Source organism: Tenrec ecaudatus (assembly GCF_050624435.1).
Source record: "Tenrec ecaudatus isolate mTenEca1 chromosome 1 unlocalized genomic scaffold, mTenEca1.hap1 SUPER_1_unloc_15, whole genome shotgun sequence".
Lineage (NCBI taxonomy): Eukaryota > Metazoa > Chordata > Mammalia > Afrosoricida > Tenrecidae > Tenrec > Tenrec ecaudatus.
In genome coordinates, this window is record NW_027457555.1 from 1,727,930 (window position 1) to 1,749,792 (window position 21,863).

The following is a 21,863-nucleotide window of genomic DNA, read 5'->3' on the forward strand; positions in this document are numbered from 1 at the left end:
AACTTCCTATTTTTAAAAATTTATTTTTTATTTTATTTTGAAACCTCCTATTTTGTTCTTCTTTTTTTCAAGATCATTTTTACTTTTTGAGGCCCTTTGCAATCATGTGAATTTGAGAATTGACTTTCCGTTCCCCTAAAAGGAACATAAAAGCTGTTGGAATTTTTATAGGGATTGCAGATCCCTTTGGTCATATTGTCATCTTAACAATATTAAGCCTTCTAATTTATTTATGTCTTCTTTAAATTCCCTCAGAAGTATTTTTAGTATTTGTCTCCCTCATTAAATTATTCCCCAGTCCCATCTACATGTAACCTCCTTTCTGGGAAATGGGCAATGCGACGGTGGGTGAGGGGAGACGCGGGGCAGTGTAAGATAAGATAAAATAATAATTTATAAACTATTAAGGGTTCATGGGGGAGGGGGAGGGGGAGCAGAGAGGGAGGGGAGGGGAAAAAAGGAAAAAGCTGATTCCAGGAACCCTAGTGGAAGACGAATTTTGAGAATGATGAGGACAACGAATGTATAAGGGTGCTTTACTCAATTGATGTATGTATGGATTCTGATAAGAGTTGTATGACCCCAATAAAACGATTTATTAAAAAAAATATTCCTCAGTCCTTTAGTTGTTTAGATGGTATTAGAAATAGAATTGTTCTCTTTCTTTCCTTTTCCGATTGTTTGCTGCTGGTGTATGGAAGCACAACATATTTTTAAAGAATCTTTTTATTAGGGACTCATACAACTCCCATCACAATCCATATACACATCAATTATGTAAAGCACATCCGTACATTCATTGCCCTCATCGTTCTCAAAACATTTGCTCTCCACCTAAGCCCCTAGCATCAGGTCCTCATTTTTTCCCTCCCTCCCTGTTCCCCCCTCCCTCATGAAACCTTGATAATTTATAAATTATTATCTTGACATATCTTTCCCTGTCTGATATCTCCCTTCACCCACCCCTCTGTTGTCCGTCCCCCAGAGAGGAGGTCACATGTAGATCCTTGTAATTGGTTCCCCGTTTCCAACCCATCCTCCCTCTACCCTCCCAGCATCACCACTCACACCACTGGTCCTGAAGGGATCATCTGCCCTTGATTCCCTGTGTTTCCAGTTCCCATCTGTACCAGTGTACATCCTCTGGTCTAGGCAGACTTGCAAGGTAGAATTGGGATCATGATAGTGGGGGGGGGGGAGGAAGGATTTAGGAACTTAAGGAAAGTTGTATTTTTCATCATTGCTACATCGCACCCTGACTGGCTTGTCTCCTCCCCGAGACCCTTCTGTAAGGGGGTGTTGTCCAGTGGCCCACAAATGGACTTTGGGTCTCCACTCTGCACTCCACCCCTCATTCACTATGATATAATTTTTTGTTCTGATGATGCCTGATACCTGATCCCTTCAACACCTCGTGATCGCACAGGCTGGTGTGCTTTGTCCATGTGGGCTTTTTTTGCTTCTGAGCTAGATGGCTGCTTGTTTACCTTCAAACCTTTAAGACCCCGACTCTATAGCCGGGCACCATCAGCTTTCTTCACCACATTTGCTTATGCACCCATTTGTCTTCAGCGATCAAATCAGGGAGGTGAGCACACAATGATATGAATTTTTGTTCTTTGATGCCTGATAAGTGATGGCTTCGGAACCTCTTGATCACACAGGCTGGTGTGCTTCTTCCATGTGGGCTTTGTTGCTTCTGAGTTAGATGGCCGCTCGTTTACCTTCAAGCCTTTAGACCTCAGATGCTATTATCTTTTGATATCCGGGCACCATCAGCTTTCTTCACCACATTTGCTTATTCACCCGCTTTGTCTTCAGCAGTTGTATCAGGAAGGTGAGCCTCATAGAGTGTCAATTTAAAAGAAGAAAGTATTCTTGCATTGAGGGAGTACTTGAGTGGAGGCCCAAAGTCCTTCTGCTACCTTAATACTAAACCTATAAATATATGCACATAGATCTGTAAGGTCTCTCTCTCCGGGACTAGATTTCAGCCTTGGTCCTTGGCTCCGCGCGAGAAAGATTTTATGCTGAAGCCGGGCTCGTGATCCAAGTGAATTTAATGAAAGTTCAAAGAAGCATCAGGTTTTACGGGGCACCCATAGGATTCCTTTGACCATGCGGCCTGGCAGAGACTGCTCCGGGACACGCAAGGATCTCTCCCCTCCCACGGAGATGACCAGACCCTCTCCCTCTCGGTTCCTGCCTTCTTAAGGGTTCCTGGGGGAGGTGTGGTGAACGAACCCAGGTCGATCCCATTGGCTGAATTGTAGTAACCTGGCCCAGGTGGGCTGCTCCAGGTGTAACGCCCATCTCCACCCACTGGCGGGAAAATCCAGCTTTGTCCTTTGCTGGTTCTCCTGGGCATGCGTAAATGGACTTCCCAATTACCTAGGCTAAGCTACCTAACAGATCTATTTCCCCATCCTCATATATAAACATATTTGCCTATGTACATGTCTTTGTCTAGAACTCTATAAATGCCCTTTGCCTCCAGCTCTTTCCTCTATTTCCTTTTTTGACTTTCCTCCTTTCCCACTATCATTCTCAGTCCCCACCAGAGTTTCAGCAATTCCTCTTGGTTACATTACCCTTGATCATGCCCTACCAAGCCTCCCACACCCTCCTCACCACCGATTTGGGTCACTTGTTCCTTTGTCCCTGGGTTTGTTAACACCACTACCTTTCCCCCCACTTCCCCCTCTCCCATGTCCCCTCGGAACTGTTGGTTCCATTGTTTTCTCCTCCAGATTGTTCATCCAGCCTATCTTATTTAGACAGACCTGAGGAGGTAATAACATGCACAAAAACAAGACAGAGCAAAACCAAGAAACAATATACAGCAAAACAACAACAAACCAATGACAAAAACCAAAACAAAACACAATAAGAAAAAAAAGCTTGTAGTTAGTTCAAGGATTGTTTGTTGGCCTTTAGGAGTGTTTTCCAGTCCAGTCTGTTGGGGCACCATGCTGGCTCCAAAGTCCACCTTCAGCATTCCCTGGGGACCTCACCACTCCAATCCCTTGCTGTTGCACCCCTTTAGTGTTTTGCCTCAGTGTGGCTGGATCATATTGGGTGCAATTCCCACACTGTGTCTCCATTGTTGGCCCCTGTAGGGCTATGAGTCAGTGAGGGGCGCCATGTCTCCTAGTTTGGCTGGCCATGTGGTCCTCTCTGTGAACTGGCTGTTCTAATTGGAAATATCGTCCCCATGGCCTGGTGGTCCAGGATGTGCTCCACTCTCCTCGTTCCCCTTCCTCTGCTCCCGTGTGCTCCGATCAGATATGTCCCTCTCCCGGAGCTTCAGATTCAATGCCGCCCTTTGAAATAAATTCTTCTGGGGGGAGGGGCAGATGTCCATTTAGTAGTTGGGATTGGGACCGGCCCCTCAAACCTCTCCACTGGTTCCCTACTGCATGCTGGCATGCTGCATTCACATCTTGGAGCATTGGGTTGAAGTCTGGTCCCTCTTTCCCTGTGGAGATAAAAACAATACCCGCTCCCCTTGGGTGGGTTAGTGAGGCTGAAATTCTTTAAGGGAGCAGACAGCGTCTATTTTCTCCTGAAGAGTGGCCGATGGGTTTGAACCACTGACCTTGCTGTTAGCAGCTACTGGGGTTCCTTACAGTTAGCCGTAGGCACACTAAATGAAGAGACAGTAGGTTAGAAGATAAATGTGGGGAAATCAGTTAAGTGCAATGAGGGGCTCCGGGATGGAGGTTCAATAGGGTGAGTAGAGCGGGCCTCAATGAGGAGGTGGCTCTTGGGCACAGACTCAAGGGCGGGGAGGGAGGGAGTGTGCAGACACATGCGGGGGCAGTTCACGGAAGGCAAACACCCTGAGTCGGAGACAGGTTGGTGCGCTCGGGAGAGGGAAGCGTTTTGCCATGTGTATTTTGGTTGGTTAAATTCCTAGCAGAGGAATTATGGGGTCAAATGAATTGTCTAGATCTCCTTTGAAATTCTCTCGTTTCAAAGCCCTGGGATAGAAGAGTGACTGTACCCCAAAAGAAATCTATTCAAATGCAAGAAAATCAAAATGGAAGAAGAGTAGAAAACATAAAGGGGCTAAAAATAGCAGTTACCACTTCTGTTAAGAATTTCTGTGAGAATCTCTGGGTTTTACTGTGTCATCTTCCGCGATGCCTGTTACAGTGGGCTGGCACAGCTTGGCCACGTGTCACCCCTCCGCGTTCCTGTATCTACTAGGCAGGATCCTTCTTGCCTCTTTGCCAGTGACTTTCAAGTACCAATCAGCTCTTCCCTTTCCACCTTCCCAGGTCCCCTGGGACCTTCCTATTCAGCTCCAATTTCTGATCTAGCTAAAGACATCCCCACTTTCCCACTGACCGTGAGAATAATCGGATGACTTCACCGGAGGCGCGCGACCTTGTGGTTCAGGGGAGGGCAGTGGCCTTGAAGCACAGGGGGGAACCTTCCGCTCTACCCAAGGGAAAGAATGGAGGGAGCTGCAGGGCCAGGGAGCAGGGAGGGTGTGTGGTAAGGGGCCGGCTCCAGGCAGAGGCTAATCAGAGGAGAAGAATGGGTTGGGCCCCGTTACCAAGGCCAGGCAGACTTTATTCTCTAAGTGGTAAGTCATCAAAGGAGGTTTGCTCAGAGTGACAACATGAGGCTGCCTTTCAAGAGGTTGTCTGGAGCTGGGGTGATAAATGCTTTTGGAAGGAGGGGAGTTAAGCCAGGGGAACCAGTTAGTTCACTGTGGCAGGAGATATTGTAAGCCTTTCATCCAGTCATTAAGCCAGTGTGTACTAGGGATCATGGGCGTGCTGGGCACTGTGCTCCATCCTGGGAAGGTGTAACCCACACCCCCACCCTCATGGAGATCACATTCTAGCCGGGGACAGAGACAGCTATCCAGTGGAAATCAATTGAGTAGATAGTATATTAAACTGTTTGCAAACCTGTCACTGGAGTCGTAGGACTGCCCCGTATTGTGTCTGAGGAAACAGATTGGCCACCATGTCTCTCCCCCGAGGGGCACCTGGTGGACTGAGATCAACCCCCTCCTGGTTAGCAGCCACATGCTTAAGCACCGACCACCACCAGGGCCCGTAGATAGTGTGCTTGACGGTGCAGGTGGTCAAGTGGACATGCACGCAGGAAGGGAACGAGGAGTTTTTCAGAGCCCCGGGGTGGTGTCCATGGTTAAGCATTTGTCTTACTAATGGGAAGGTCGGTGCACTTTGCCTACTCCTAAAGGACCCCCAACGAAATGCAATCCTTTTCAGAAAAGTCAGGGCCACAAACTGTGGAGCAAAGGTCCACTCTGACATCCCAGGTCACCATGAACCAGAATCGACTCGAGGGCAACTGTTGTTTGTTTACTAGAAATGGTTGTGGGCTGGGGCCGGGAGGGGGTGGGCGGTGGGTGGTGTGGTTCACAAGTTCCTAAAGAAGAAGGATAGCCAGCTGGGGGAAGGAACGCTCTTGGGGTGACTTGTGAGTGGAGGGGCCCCAAAGGAGGTGGCATGGGAGAGGGAGAAGGTGAGGGCGAGGGAGGTTGGGAGTGTTTGTATGTAGACTCGGTGAGACGAGGAGCCAGCCAGGAGCACAACAGGGAGTCAGTGATGTTTATGAAGGGTGCGATGAAGGGCAGCAAGAGAAAGCCACCCAGGCAGCACACAGCACGGTACCATCATGGAAGACCCAGGGCGTTCAGGTTATAGGCATGTCTCCCCGATGAGGCTGTCAGCATCTTGAAAGGACCCATTCACACTGGCCAATCCAAGTGCTGAGCACATTCCAAAATATTCAGTGAATATTCGCAGTTGGAAGGCATTCTTCCTTCATCTTGCTGCCCCCAGCCACGGGGAGCTCCCTGCGTGGTGCCTGAGGCTGCTTTTCTATACTTCGCTAGAGGTCCACCACCGCAGCTAGGGAAGCTAACCAAGGGTCTGGCCCTGGGAGGACTGGGCTTTGGGCCAAGCAGGAGTCGTGCTGTGTTAGCCCCAGTTGACCAGAGAAACAAATTCATAGACACTTATATGTGTTTTAAAAGAGAACTTTATATCAAAGAAAAATTGTACATTATGAAAACATCCCAGTCCAGATCAAGTCCTTAAGTCTGATATTAGCCCATATGTCCGATACCAGTCTATAAATCCCTCTTCCTACTCACGAAACACAAGCAATGATGCTGATGCAGGAAGATCACAGGCCAGTGGGTGGAAAGCCTTGTGGACCCAGTGGTGGTGGAGGCATCCCAGCGCTAGCAGGGGTCTCCAAGTGAGCCCTGCGGCTCCAGGGCTCTAGTGTAGCTCTGTGTGTCTTGTCAGCAGGAATGTCTCACAGGAAGGGAGCTATTGATTTCCGTGGGCACCTCCAAATGAGGTCATCAAGCTGCAACCTGAATGACAGCTTAGACTCCACCCCTCCACAAGTTGACACCAGAGTATGTTGCTCACCTGCTCTTGGGCTGTGTGGCCCCTCCTGGAGTAGGCGTGCGTCAGCCTCCTCCTTGAAAATCCCCTTCTATTTCTGGTGGTCCAGAGTCTCTTGGTCCCTCCCCAGTGAGCACTGCCCAGTGATACCCTGTGGCCTGCCCAGAGAGGGCATCTCATCCGTAAGTGGCTGGGTGCTGTTTATGTCAACATCTACCTCCCACCCCACTTAAGAGCTTGGCGTGCCTCCAATCGTGCCCTACCTGGATGAGGCCCCGATGCCACTGCACTTCTACCGGGACTGGGTCTGCCCCAGCAGGCCCTGCATCGTGCGCAATGCCCTGCAGAAGTGGCCGCTCCCCTATCTGAGGTGGGTGCAGCCCTGGGCTGGGCTAGGGTGATGGGCGAGCTGTCTTGTGGCATGTGGGCATGCTCTTAGAGTCCCTTCCCCTAGGGCCACGGTGGGTGCCATGGAGGTGAGCGTAGCGGTGACCCCAGATGGCTATGCTGATTCCGTGCGCGGAGACCACTTCGTGATGCCAGCCGAGCGCCTGCTGCCCCTGTGAGGTGTGTTGGACGTCCTGGAGGGCAGGGCCCGGCACCCTGGCGTGCTCTACGTGCAGAAGCAGTGCTCTAACCTGCTTACCGAGCTGCCCCAGCTGCTGCCCGACTTGGAGCCCCACGTGCCCTGGGCCTCCGAAGCTCTGGGTGAGAGGGGGCGACTGGGGCAGAGGGCAGTCGTTGAGAATACACAGCAGAAGCACACACCAAGCTTCTACACTGACAGCTCGGTGACATTGATTGTCTTGGCCCACACGCACCACCCCATGGCCAGGGTCAGGCCCTGCCGCCATGGAAGCCTTGACTGTTGACCGACTGCAAAGGATTAGTGCTCTAACTTTTGCCTGTGGGGGGCTGGGCCCACTCCCCAAGCCCTCCAAACCATGGCCTCTTCGCCACTTTTCCCTGGGATGCCCCTCGCTCGCACGCAGTACCCCTGCCCACATCCTGTTGGTTGTTATCCCAGACCCGACCTGCAGGGGACAACCACTCCTAACTCTCCTCCTCTGTCCTGCAGGGAAGATGCCAGACGCGGTGAACTTCTGAATGGGGGAGGCGGCCGCAGTGACGTCCTGTAGGTGTCTCTGGGATGCAGGGACAGGGAGGAGCCAGGATAGGGCCAAGGGTGGGAGGCTGGCCTGGAGGGTCGGTCTACAATTCTGCGAACAGAGGAGGAGCGGCATTGCAGCGTGGTGGGTGGGATAGCTTTGGTGTGGGGGCGCACTAGACATCTCTAAGAGGGCACGTTGGCCCCGGAGGTGAACTTGGGAGAACCCTATGCTTGGATATTTACCTCTTTGGAGAGATGACCCGCATGGGGCGTGTGGTGAGTGCCAAGTCCCTGGTGGCTGGGATCTGGAATGCCCTCCACCCCAGCCCCCCCTGGGCATCTCCTGGAGTCTGGTTTGACTATGTCGTTGAGAATACACAGAGCAAAAGCACACACCAAGCTTCTACGCTGACAGCTCAGTGACATTGATTCAGTCCCTCTAGTTGGTTCAAACGTTCTCACCCTCCCTTCCCGAGTTCTTCTCCCTGAGGGAAATGAGGGGGCTTCAGAAACTGTGTAGAAAATAATGGGATTCCCCCTCCCCCCTTATAAATTCATTGTCCTCCAGGATCCTGGCTGTTCTTTGAAGAGGCTGTTTTCAGTCTGAGCCCGGATGGAGTTTAAAAGAGCACTATGCTCATGGCAGAGGGATGGAGATCCTTTACTGGCTAAGTTGAACTAGTACTTGGCGTAAGGAGACATCAGGGGACACTTTGGATGGAAGGTTGAAATCTTTATTCGCAGGACTTTCTCGTTTTTACACCCCTGGCTGTCTTGAGGCGCAAGACTCTGGGTGGGCAGGTTCTGCCTCTCATGTGCCCTGCTCTGCCAAATCTGCCCAGGACCTTCTTTGTGTTGGCAGTGCACAAGGACCACTACGAAAACCTCTACTGTGTCCTCTCTGGAGAGAAACATTTCCTGTTACACCCGTCCAGCGACCGACCCTTCATCCCCTATGGTAGGGCTGGGACCTGCCTTACGCATGGGCCCCAAACCAGAGGAAGGGTAGTGAGGCTTCCCTACCTGTGTCCCTGGGGCCAGGCAGCCAACCGGGGAGGCTGGGAGGAGTGTGAGGGGCTGGGAGCACTCTTTGCTGAGCTACCCCTTTTTCTCTGGCATCAGAGCTGTACACCCCATCAACCTACCGACTCACTGAGGCGGGCACCTTTGAGGTGGTGGATGAAGAGGCCATGGAGAAGGTGTCCATCTTGGCCCTGGGTCTCAGGGAGGGGCGAGCTCATCCATCTCTGAGGAGCAAGTGGGCCCCAAAGGTCCTGGGAAGGTGGCCCCTTCCTCCGTAAGGTCCCGCCGTCTGGGGCTGGCTTCCCAGGGCGGATGGAGGGGGACCTTTGGCCCTTACCGTTGGCAAGGCCAAAGGCCGAGTTCCCCGGTCCTGCTCCGTCCCCAGGTGCCCTGGCTTCCACTGGATCCCTTGACACCAGATCTGTCCCGGTACCCACAGTACCGTGGGGCCCAGGCCCTCCACTGCACCATGCAGGCCGGCGAGATGCTCTACCTGCCGGCCTTGTGGTTCCACCACGTGCAGCATTCCCAGGGCTGCATTGCTGGTGAGGAGCTGCTGGCCTCGGCCAGCGGGTGGACTGGGGAGGCTCTGGATCAGAGCTGGGCCACCCACTCCTGTGCTTGCTCTCCCCACAGTGAACTTCTGGTACGACATGGAGTATGACCTCAAGTATAGTTACTTCCAACTGCTCGACACCCTCACCAAGGCCTCAGGCCTGTACTAGTGGAGCCCCCAGGGAACGTGCCCCCCCACAGCTCAGGGGGCACTCTGGCTCCTCCCCAGATGGGCCCCCACAGAGACACCATGCAATCTGTCTGACCCAGAACCCCGTTTGGGTTGGGACGGACCCTGGAGACTATCGTGGGTGATAGGAGGAGGACCAGGAAGTGCCAGGCAGGTGTCTAGGTCAGGGTTCCCAGAAAGCTGCCACGCAGGTGAAGCAGCCCCGTGGGTGGAGGCCAGCTGCGGCGTCCTCCCTCCTCCGTAAAGCTGTGAAGTGGATATAATGATGGTCCCTACCTTTCTGGCTGCCCTGGGGCCTGGAGAGGGTTTCTGTAAGGGCCCGCTCGCTCGCTCGAAGGACATGCTCAATAAAGCCGGGGAGGCTCCATGTGGTACCTGCCCCTTGTGGCTTTCTGTGTCTCCAGGAGGGCGGGGAGGGTTCAGATGGAAACGTCAGAGAGAGGAGCTAGCTCCCTGTCTGTCCAGGGACCACAGCTTGTACTCCGGTCTGGCCGGCAGGCCAACCCTGTTTTAACTCTCTGCCAAGGCTCGTTGACTGGGACTCTGGTTTGCTTCGCGATGGGGTTGGTGGCCTGGGGACGAGCCTGTGTCTCCTAACCAGCACAGGGACCAGGGGACAGAACCTGCCCCACCCGCACCACTGGGCTGCTCCTCTGCAGAAGGAACTGGCTTTCTCATGCTGCCCCCACAAAAGGGGAGATGAGCCCCCTTCCCCTGGGTGCCCACCTGGAGCTCCAGTCCTGGCCATCTCTGGGGACCCAGGTGGCCCAGGCCCTGGCTTTGAAGAGCTGTTTTTAGTAAAAGCCACTCCCCTGCTGTGATGATAGGCTCCGGATACACCCCTCCTCCGGGTCTGCTTCAGTGGAGACTGGGCATTCCTGTCCTACTGGTACCTGGATGTTGCTACAAGCCTTGTTGGTGGGGACTCTGCCCTTGCCCTACCTCTGGCGGCTGCCCAGACCTGTGGCCCCTCCAAGCCATGCCATCCTGTCCTGCTCACACGGGTGGTTGGTGAGCTGTCCTGGAAGCAGGACCCGGCTGGGCAGGCCCAGGTGGTGTCTGCTGGGGGCAGTGGGTTTTCCAGGAACCCAGCAGGGGTGGGGGATCTTGAGCCCATGGGAGGGTGTCAGTAGCCCCTGTATAGGCTGAGGTGCCTCATTTCTTGGGCAGGGTGTGGGGCTTGGGCGGAGCGGAAGATGCAGGTGGGAGGGGCTAGGGAGGCCAGTTGGGACATACTTGGATTTTGGCTTAAAACCCCACAGTCCTCGGCCCAGTGGCTACTGCTGCCTTTGCTCACCCTGCCTGGGACCCCCAGCCTCATGGCTCTGGTAAGACTGGCGTGGCACTGGAGCCCACTCTGACCCTTGCTGCCCACCTGAGTCCTGGCTAATGCTTTCTCTGGAGGGCTGTGGCCGCGGTGGTCTTCAGGTGTAGGGGGCGTGTTTGCCAGCTTTGGGTAGGGGCATGGCAGGGCTGGGGATCCACAGAGCTTCTAGGCAGGGAGAGGCTCCTGGCTGCTCCCCTGCTCCCTCTGAGTCAGTTGCCTGGGGTGTCGGGGCCTGAGACTGATGAGATGGGTGACTTTCCCGGGTTCTTCCTCTGCCAGGAACCCCTGGGCGCATGCAGCTGGGACTTCCAACCGCAGCTGGGAGGCCAGTGAAAGGGTGTGCTGACACACGCTCCCTGGCCCCAGCGCACCTGGCAGGGCTTCAGCCCAGAGCCCGGGGTGGTTTGGGATGGAGTCCTGGGGTCCTTTGTTTCTCTGCCCTCGGAGAACCTGGAGGGCGCAGGGCTTGGCGCCCATGGGCTGCCTGGCCTGGTAACCTCCCACCTGCCCCAGCACAGAGGTGGCTTCCAGAAATGCCTCCTGACCAGGGGTGGGATGCACAGGGAGTAGCGAGTGAGCAAGCAGGAGCTTAGTCCTAGCAGGCCGCTCCCTCCATGCCCTTCTGTATGCCCACCCAGAGCTTTGTATGCGAGGGCATGGGCTGGGGCAGACAGGTGGCAAGATGGGAGCCTGCTGGTTCCAGGAGAGGGAAGCGGAGAGCACAGCGATCCTGCCTCTGGGTCTCCGGCCAGTTGCTGGGTCACCTCTCCATGCCTCCGCCTCCTCGTGAGGCAGCGTAGTAGTCGGCTGAGTTAATGTATGGATAGCCCTTGGGACAGACCTGTCATGGGCATTGTGTAAGTTCCTATGGACGTGCCCTGTCTCTTCTAGACTCGGGGTTCTGAGTGGCCTTGGCCCTGTTGGTGCAGGGTGAGCCCTCACAGGTGCCCCAACCTCCCTTCCATCGCCTGCGGCCTTTGGTCATGTCATCCCACAGCAAGCTTGTCCCCTCCCCGCTGCTCTGCAGGCCAAGTTGCCCGGGACCTGCCTGCTCACCATTCGTGTGCTGCAGGCCCACAGCCTGCCTGCCAGGGACGTGGGTGAGTTGACCGAGAGAGGAGAAGGGAACTGAGGTTGCAATTGGAGCAGGGCAGGGACGGTGGGAGGTGGCAGGAGGGCTGGGCCTGCGAGGTCCTGGGAGGAGGGGCTGCAAAGAGTGATGGGCAAGGGCTGGTGATGGAGGGTGGGGCTTGGTGCGTCCCCAGGGATCCCTCTGGTGGTGAACTCTGCATGGCTTGGGGGAGAATTGGCCCTCATTTCTTCTCCTCCAAGTGACCCACCCTGACTTCTATGTGACCCTGTGGCTGCCCACGGCCTGCAACCACCGGCTCCAGACGCGCACGGTCAACAACTGCAGAAACCCTGTCTGGAACCAGAGCTTCCACTTCCGGGTGCACAGGCAGATCAAGGTGGGCCTGCCTCAGCCCAGCCCTGCGTACCCCCAGCGCCACCCCCACCCCACCCCCCACCCCATGGCCCTGTCCCGCTGCTCCCCTTCCAGAACATGGTGGAGCTGAAAGTCTTTGACCAGGACCTGCTGACCAGCGACGACCCCGTGCTGTCAGTGCTGTTTGACGTGGGCACTCTGCTGCCTGGGGAGTTCCGGCGCCAGAGCTTCTTGCTGAGCCTGCAGGCAAGACTCCACATGGGTGGCCACCCTCGGTACCACCAACGGGATGCTGCTTAAATGCCCCTCTTCAAAGAACTTGTTTACAGACCATGAGGTCAGGTTTCCCTGGTGCCCGAGGCCCTTGTCAACCAGGACCTGCTTCCCGAGGAGCGGCCCCCTCCTCGGGGCCACATTATGGACAGCAGCCCTCCCCGCATTGGCACCCCTGGCTGGCATCTGGGTTGGAATCTGCACATACCCACACTGACACACACACTCACATTCACACCCACACGCAGCCTCACACACATACACAGGTACACTCACACGCAAGCACATGCACTCAACCACTGTCACACTCACACATGCACAGCCATGTGGATACACATGCACACACACTCACATGTGCACACAACCACTCACATGCATGCCCACATACATGCACACGTCTTACCTTTATAACTTGCTTTTTCAGGGTGGGGAGCGGTTTGACTTCGAATTCTGCCTGCGGAGTGTGTGAGTTGGGGGTTGCGGGGGTCAGGGGAGTTGGGGGTTGCGAGGTAGGGAGAGGGGCTCTGGGTCAAATCTGTCCCTTCTGGAAGGAGAGAGCCTCATGCGCTCAGGGCTGGTGTCCTTCTCCGGGGACTTTCTGTGGTTGGAAGGACTGCCTAGGCTTCCTTGGGGGCAAGAACCTGACCCCTGCTCATGGCTTTTCCCAGGACAGACTGTGCGGAGCAGCTCACCAGCAACGGTGTCCTAGTGGTGAGTCAGATCATTGTAGTGATTGATTCAGGATCATAGTAGTGATTCGGTATCATAGTGGTGATTTGGGATGGTAATGGTGACTTAGGATCATGGTACTAATTCGGGATCATGGTAGTGATTCGGGATCATAGTAGTGCTGTGTGATCAGAGTAGTGATTTGGGATCAGAGTAGTGATTTGTGATCATAGTAGTGATTTGGGATCGTAGTAGTGCTTTGTGATCATAGTAGTGCTTTGGGATCATAGTAGTGATTTGTGATCATAGTAGTGCTTTGTGATCATAGTAGTGATTTGGCATCATAGTAGTGATTTGGGATCACAGTAGTGATTTGGGATCATAGTAGTGCTTTGGGATTGTAGTGGTGAGTGACACACCCTCCCTCAGGCCATCTGCTCACCTGCCCTCCTGGCTGCAAGTCTGTCTGGACCAGGAAAGAGCAAAGTGGGAGGGGCTATGATTTCCAGAGGACATGGGACTGAGGAGCAGGAACCGCGGGCTGCAGGGGAAAGGGTAGTGGTGAGGTATCCTTGCGTGGGAGGGGCGGCATATGAATCTTCTCTTCCCAACACAGGCCCGTGAGCTTTCCCGCTTGCATGTGTGGATGGAGGAGGCCGGGGACCAGAAGGGTGAGTCTCCCAGGTCACCAGGACAGCCCTGGCCCTCAGCCTATGTCTTCCCCCTTCCTCAGCTGCCCATCCTGGAAGAAGCTGCCAGCCACCTTTAGCCTCCGAAGGCTAGGGGCTGGGGGTGAAACTTCCCGGGCTTACCAAGACCTGGTCTTTTCCCATGACCCTGCTCCGAGGGGGCTGGGCTGGGGGTAACTCCTCCCAGCCTCTGCCAGCCACAGGGGCGGGAGACACCTCACGGGCAGGGAACCCCCTCCCACCCCTACCTCGGTTCCTTTCTCCAGAGTCAAAGGGAAAAGTTCAGCTTGTGGTCCCCGGGTCCTACGAGGGATCTCAGGAGGCCACCGTAGGCAGCGACTCCTTCCGTTTCCACTTCCCCACCTGCTGGGAGCAGGAGCTGAGTATCCACCTGCAGGTAGGGTGCCCCCCCCACTGACCCCCTGGAATTCAGGCCCACAGGGGCAGGTGGTTCCGCTGCTCTGAGACTCGGGTAAGTGTACAGTTTTGGTCCCCTTGCAGAACGCCCCCCAGGAGCAACTGTGGTGCTGCTCAGAGCCCTGCCATCAGACCAGCTCATGAGGCTGATCTTCCCTACGTCCCAGGTACTCTTCACTCAGAGGAAGAGACCTCATGTGGGGGTGGGACAGGGCCTCAGGCCAGTGCGGGGGTGGGGGCAGGGGGTGACTCCTTCTCTCCCTTTTCTTTTGGGCCAAGCCCCTGGGCTGGGCTGTGGGGGTGCATCCCTGTGGAGATGACTGGGGCATCCCAGGGCCGAAGTTGGGGTGGAGGTGCCAGCCTTTCTGAGTGGTGTTTTGCTGGTTTGCAGGAGCCTCTGATGAAGGTGAAGCTGAGAAAAGAAGACAGGTGAGAGGCTTGGCTGGGGGAGAGCAGCCGGGGGAATGAGGGCGCTACGTGCAGCTGGGTTTCCTGGAGGACCGGAAGCAAGCGGGTGGCTGCAGCAGGGAGCTCCCAGTCTTGGGAAGGTGCTCAGAGCAGAGAGGGTCCTTCCTCAGCCTTGTAGTCTGCGTGTGGCCTCACTGGGTGGAAGAGAGGTGGGGTGTGAGGAGAGTAACACGCCTGGTTTGAGGAGCACAAAGACCAGAAGGAAGCGACCTTTTGGGTGGAAGCAACGTGGCTGGGCCTTCAAGAACTTTTGCTGGCCCTCAGTGTCTAGGAGCATAAGCAGCCCCAACTTAAAGGCCTTTGTTCCTTCTTAGCCCCCGTGCCCCCTCCCCAGTGTAGCCCTGGTCCAGCGTTGCAGGGGAGGGAGAAGCTGAGACTCAGGGCCACCTTTGGCCTCAGGGACACCCTCATCTGCCGGCTGGCCTTGCTGTCATGCCGGGCGTGTTGGTGTGGCTCTGGGCCCACCATCCCCCCCTCACTCTCCAAGCTTCAGCACGCAGGCTGAAGGGAGAGAAGAGATGGACGTGGATCTTGCAGGGAGATGGGCCCAGTGTCCTCTTTTCTGACGAGGATGAGCACTGCCTCAGTGTCCGTCCATCCCCCAACCCCACCCCCAGACCAGGGGAGCTGGCCGTGCGCCTGGTCTTCGAGCTGTGTGCTGAGGAGCAGGCCTTCCTGAGCAGGAGGAAGCAGGTGGTGGCCAAGGCCCTGCAGCAGGCCCTGCAGCTGGAGGGAGACCTGCAGGAGGATGAGGTCTGTCGGGCTGGGCAGGCGTGTGGGGGTCTCAGGCCGAGTGTTAAGCTGAGTGGGCCTCCACACTTCCATTGCCCGACCAGGGTTGGTTGTAAGGCGGACTTGTGTTTGCCTCTCGTCTGCCCACCTACCCCCCTTGTACTTCCCGGAGCTTTCTTGATGTTATCTTGGGCCCGATGCGGTTGAGCAGTGTCAGAAACACGGGCCCCACCAGGGGTAGCTACCCTTCTCTGGGCGTTGGCCCTTGGCCTGGAGCTGATTTTAAGACTGGGCCTCTCAGACAACTCGGTGGACATCTGGCCAGGCCTCTCTGCTGGTTGGGCTGGCTCCTAAGGAAATGAGCTCCTTGCAAGGAGAGAGGGACGCTGATTTGGGGGTTTTGAGGTGAGCCTGTGTCTTTTAAGAAGTGACCGCCGTACTCCCCAGGCTGGGGATGGGGAGATAAGGCCTGTGGCCTGTACGCTCCCTGGAGTTTTCAAAGCCCGAAAGGACCCACCCTGCTGAAGGAGGTTATCCTGACATGACTCTCCTCAGCTGCTCTGACTCAGACCCGCTCCATGGGTCCCCACCAGACTCTGACCTACGCTAACTTGGTGGTGGGGCCAGGGGCACGGGACTGAGTGGCCACTTGACTTGCTGTGTTCTCCTCCTGTGGTTTTTACTGCCCGGTGCACCCTGACCTCCCCTCCACCAACTGGAAGTCCCCGCGGGGCCTCCCTTGAGCCCAGCTGTACTCTGCCCTTCCAGGTCACAGTGGTGGCAATCATGGCTACTGGTGGAGGGGTCCGGGCAATGACTTCCCTGTATAGGCAACTGACCGGCCTCAGGGAGCTGGGCCTCTTGGACTGCATCTTCTACATCACAGGGGCCTCGGGCTCCACTTGGTGAGCAAGCTGAGTGTGGATCTGGGGGTGAGTGGGCAGAGGCAGGGGTGCCTGTGGTAAGGCTTCTCCAGTTCCCCCTTGGCCTCCCTGACTAGATTGGAAGGTCTGCGAGGAGGCAGGTGGCAGGTGCGATATGCCCAAGGTGCCCCATGGGCTTCGGCTGTCTCCATGGAGCTGGAAGGCACCCGCGGGCTGCTGCCCTGGGAGAGAAGGTCCGAAGGGGTGTGAGGTCTCGGGGGACTCTTAGAGGAACCTGTCTGCCCCCAACTTCTGGCTTTGCCTAGGACCTTAGAAAACCTCTACAAGGATCCAGAGTGGTCACAGAAGGACCTGGGGGCGCCACCGTACTGCTGAAGACGCAGGTGACCAAGAACAAGCTGGGCGTGTTGGCTCCCAGCCAGCTGCAATGGTACTACCAGGAGCTGGAGGAGCGCGCTCGCCTGGGACACCCGGCCTGCTTCACCAACCTCTGGGACCTCATCAATGAGGCCATGCGACATGATGGGGTACAGAAGGGCGGGCCACGGGGACGGGCCTGGACCTGGAGGCAGACCTGCTGGGTAGCAGGGCGAGGGGAGATCTCCAGAGACCAGGAAGTAATGGGTTTATACGGAGGTATCTCCCTACAGCCTGATGTCCACAAGCTCTCAGAGCAGCGACAGGCTCTGAGGCACGGCCAGAAACCTCTCCCCATGTACTATGCCCTCAACACTAAGGGGCACGGCCTGTCCACCTTTGAATTTGGAGGCATTTTGAGGCAGCGGGTTCAGGCCCCGGGCGGCCAGGAGTCGGGGAAGGGGTGGTTGGGATGGTGTGGGGAGGCAGTTTTTCATGCCCTTCTCCTTACACTCTGGTCCGGGACCCGAGTGAATCCAGACACCCATGACTCAAGAGTCACTTGGACTGGAGGGGAGTCGCCCCGTCCTTTGTGGCTGCCCTGCGTGGGTTCGGGTGGGCAGGAGGGTGGTGGCCAACAGCGGTCCCTTCCCACCGCAGAGTGGTGTGATTTCTCCCCCTACGAGCTCGGTTTCTCCAAGTAAGGTGCCTTCATCCCCTCAGAGCTCTTCGGCTCCGAGTTCTTCATGGGGCGGCTGATGAAGAGGATGCCTGAGTCCCGCATCTGCTTCCTGGAAGGTGAGGGGGTCTTGGAGAGAGAATGGGGGAGGGGAGGATGTTTCTGGGGGAGCACCATCACTGAGGCGGGCACCAGGGAAGGGTCAGGCTGTGACAGGAATGGGGGCTCTCGTCCCCTTGTGTCTGCGCTCCCAGGTATCTGGACCAACCTATATGCAGCCAGCCTCCAAGACAGCTTATACTGGTCCTCGGAGCCCAGTCCATTCTGGGATCGCTGGGCTCAGACCCTGACCAGCTTGGGTAGGTGCCCAGGCTCCGGGGCTGGTGCTGGGGGTGGGCATGTGACTCCCAGCTCTGTGTGTGTGTGGTGGTGGGGGCACTGGTCTCAGCTCTTTCCCTCTCCGGGGTCACTGCGCTCAGACTGGGCTAGCACCCACGCCCCACTCCCTGGCTGTGCAGACAAGGAGCAGGTCCCAGTGCTGAAGATGGAAGTGCCACCCAGCCTGGCTGGGAGGATCAGGGAGTTGTTCTCTGGCCTCCTGACGTGGCGCCCGCTTGCCCAGGCCACCCACAACTTTCTGCGTGGTCTCCAGTTCCACAAAGACTATTTCCAGCACCCTCACTTCTCCTCCTGGAAAGGTAGCTTCTCCCACCGGGGCCCAGCCCCCTGATGTCTTCCCAGAGCTGTGGGCCTTGGCTCCAGGCCCCTCCTGGGCTCCTCACCCCACCCCTTGGCTCCAGGCCTTCCATGTGTGGCCCCACGGGATGTGGGAAGTAGAGTTTCCTGCCTTCTCCTTCAGCTGGGGCTGGAGGTTGCTTCAGGGCTGGGGCCAGGTGGGTGGGGCCTGAGGGCGGAGTCTTTTTCCAGGAGCAGCCAGTGACTGCCACTGACCAGGGGAGCAAGCGTGGTGTCCTCAGCACCCGTGCTCAAGGCTGCCCTCCCACCCCGCCCACCTCTCTAGACACCAAACTGGATGGACTCCCTAACCAGCTGACCCCTGGGGAGCCCCGCCTGTGCCTGTTGGACGTGGGCTACTTTGTCAACACCAGCTGCCCGCCCCTCCTGCAGCCCACCTGGGACGTGGACCTCATCCTGTCGCTGGACTACAACTTAAATGCCGCCTTTCAGGTGGGGGAGCTGATGAGTGGCACCCGAGGATGCTAGGGCGGCTTCACAGTGTGTGCCTTGCTGGCTTCCTCTCAACCCTACGAGACAGGGACCCACATGCTATGGGCTGAGCTGTGCAGAGAAACAAAAGCAGCAACACTCCTCTGTGTAGAAAAAAAGAGCTTTAGATCAGCAAGGCATCCCAGCCCATTGTGATTCAAGACCATGCTAGTCAGAACCTTCCTCAGCCTCTGTGTAGCTGCAGGCAGATAATGCCCAGGCTGGCGTGAACACGGCCGAGTCAGCGGCTCTCCAGGCTGGTGGCCCCATGGGGCCGTCCCTGGAGACAGAATCCCAGCGAGGAGGAAGAGGCTCATAGCATCTCCCCTTCCTTCCCAGGAGGGATCACCAGGCTTCCACCTGAGTGACAGGTGGGACTCCACACCTGCACTTTCACGCAGGTCCAAGTGGACATAATATCTAACCACCACACCATGTCAAAACAACCAAACCAGGATCCCCACCATGGAGTCCATGGTGACTCACCGGGTCCCCCTTGGTGTGTTTCCGAGATCGAACTGCTTACGGGAGTAAAAATGCCCACGGAGCAGTTTGTCACAGGAAACCAGCCTCTAACAACCAATGGGTCAGTAGGCACAATTGTATGGCGATAAAATAGTAAAGGTCTAGTAAAGTCATAGAGGCTAGGAGAGATAGGGGAGCGAGAGTACAATAAAGGAGTCAGGCACGTTTTATGATAGCATGCTCACCTCAGCTCCTCTTGATGGACCACGTGGAAGTGGGGGAAGAGAGAGCATCTGTATTATCTTGGGGTAGTTACAGGTAGCCTTAAGACATGCATATTCAGTAGTTACATACGCCACAAGGTGGGTGGGATCGACAGTAACGCTGAGCTCACAAATGAGGAAGCCTAACAGCTGCATTGGGGGAAACTGAGAGGGGGGCTGGGGGACAGCAGGAAGAGAGAGCCAGAGGATGTCTGCCTCTGTAGGGAGATCAGACCAGCCATGTGCTCACTTGAAGGCAGCATGGCTATTAAGGGAGAGTCTGTGGCTACCAACGTGGAGGCACAAGTTCAGGAACGTGGTGCTCGGCCCTCTCTCCATGGAGCAGCGGGTGGTTTCCCAGTGCTGACCCTGCAGAACCTCGCCCAGCACATAACTGCTTCACCACCAGCGCTCCCTGTGAAAAGACCTGGGGTTTCATTCACGCTCCTTCAGGGGGCTTTCTCCGCAATGGGAGAGGATGTGATGGTGAATCTGGTTGGCTGCACCTGCACCCCGGCTGGTTGCAGGCCGTCAACACCCCAGCGTTTAGTTTTTGTGTTAATTTAGTGAGAGGTGTGTGCCCTTCATGGCTGGCCTCAGCGATGGCTACAGTCCGTTTGGTGGAGCTCTGAGGGGCTGCGGCACGGCTGTCCACTCCGACTGATGCTTGGTCCTATGTGACGTCAGTGTCCAGGACCAAGGGAGCCCGAGGCTAGCCCTCTCCTGCCCTCTGTGCCCCTGCAGCAGCTGCAGCTGGTGGGCCGCATGTGCCAAGAGCAGGGCATCCCGTTCCTGCCCATCTCTCCCAGCCTCGATGAGGAGCGCCAGCCTCGGGAGTGCCACAAGTTCTCCGACCCCAGCCGGCCTGAGGCCCCAGTCATTCTGCACTTCCCCCTGGTCAACGACTCCTTCCGGGACCACTCAGCCCCTGGTGAGCCAGCTTGCCGCCACCCTGTTCCTGGTGTCCCAGCCTCCCCGACCCAGCAGACCCGCCCTCCACCCCAGCACCCTGCCCCTCCATGCCCACGATGTGCTCTCTGCACAGGGGTCCCTAGGACACCCGAGGAGCAGGAGGCCGGCCGGGTGAACCTGTCTCCGTCTGACTCCCCCTACCACTACTCGAAAGTGATCTATAGCCAGGAGGACTTGGACAAGCTTCTGGGCCTGGCCCACTACAACATCTGCAACAACCAGGAGCTGCTGCCGGCTGCCCTGCGCGAGGCCGTGCGGAGGAGGAGGCAGCGCTGACAGCCCGCCCCGATTGACGCCATGGAGGGACAGCGCTGCAGCTCTGCCCGGCCATGCCTCAGCCTCAGAGAGCCATCCCCCAGTGTTCTGGGGCCTCGGAGGGCCTGGTTGGCCCCAGCGGCACCCTTCCTAGCCTTGGGTGTATGCCCTGGTACCCCAGACGGGGCAGGAGATGCCAGCACCTCCCAGAGGGCCATCTGCACTGTGAACCGAAGCTGTTACTGCGGGCTTGCCACAGCTCAGCAGCTGCTCTGGTCCTGGGCCCTGGGCCCCTGGAGCAGGCCACAGTGGGCCTCTTCTCCAAGCACCGGGAGAGGTGAGGTGCAGAGGTGCTGTGGCAGCCGGGGTGCAAATGGGGTGGGGTTGGGGTTTGGGGTGGCTGGGCCCGGTGTAGAGTGCTGGCACTGGGGGGAGGGTCCCAGGCTCCCCCGCCCTGCTGCTCTGAATGCTGTACGCAGGGACTCGGGGGCTGCACACATTACAGGACTCGTCCCACCAACGGTCTGAGGATGTCATTGCTGCTACGAATGGGGAGACCTTTGGTACCACCATCAAAGACCAGTTTAGGAAACAAGACAAGGACACATCTCCCTGGCCCCGCAAAGAGTTGCCAGCCTCTTGGTGCTGTGCCACCCTTTCCCAGCAGGAAGCCCCGTAGGAGGTGTCTGCTTCGGGCACCCCTGCCCCACCCTCCGAGACAGTAGCTGCACTCTTTGCCGGGTGGGGGTCAGAGCACCTTGAGGAAGAGCCTAGGAAGGTGTGACTTCGGAAGGGCTGCCTCTTACCAGGAGCTGACCGTTCCCAGGGTGCTGCGTGGTGGCCTGGCTAGACTGTGGCGAGCCTGCATGGGCAGTCTGTGGCTGGTTCCATGTGGTGACCTGGATGGAGCACGTCCTCACCTACAGCCCCAGGGTCACTTCTGGGCCCACCCACTCACCTACAGCCCCAGGTCACTTCTGGCCCCACCCACCCCTGTGGAGGAGCAGCGAGGCCCAGTGAATGAATGTTGGGTCTCTGGGTCACACCTGCCCCACCACCACCTCCCTGACAATACCCCACGTTCCTCCAGCATTGGTAACCACGTGGATTCCCATGACACTCCCCTTCCCTCCAATGCATGGCTGAGTGACTCCCAAGTTGGGCACAGAGTGAGAGTCAGGGCAGGAGTGACTGCTCAGTACCCCTGTGTCCAGGATGAGGCTTCACCCCAGCCATCCATCCCATTCATGAACTGGACCCCATGGGAGAGTGAGTGGAGGTGGGCAATTACAGCGGAGATGGTGCCCCAGGATGTCTCCACTGGTGGAGGGTGGTGGGCTCAGGGGTGCTGCACATTCTGGGGGGTGGGAGTAGGGGGGAACAGGGGCTCCTGCTTGCACATGTGAGAGAGAGGGAGAGAGAGAGAGAGAGAGAGAGAGAGAGAGAGAGAGAGAGA

General features: G+C 56.8%; 2 pseudogenes; both read left to right on the forward strand.

Annotated features, from left to right (window-relative positions):
* The first annotated feature begins 4,781 nt into the window (after window positions 1-4,781).
* On the forward strand, window positions 4,782-9,263 carry LOC142435796 (bifunctional peptidase and (3S)-lysyl hydroxylase JMJD7-like; annotated as a pseudogene).
* A 1,339-nt stretch (window positions 9,264-10,602) lies between these two features.
* Window positions 10,603-20,428, forward strand: LOC142435789 (cytosolic phospholipase A2 beta-like; annotated as a pseudogene).
* Window positions 20,429-21,863: the final 1,435 nt, after the last annotated feature.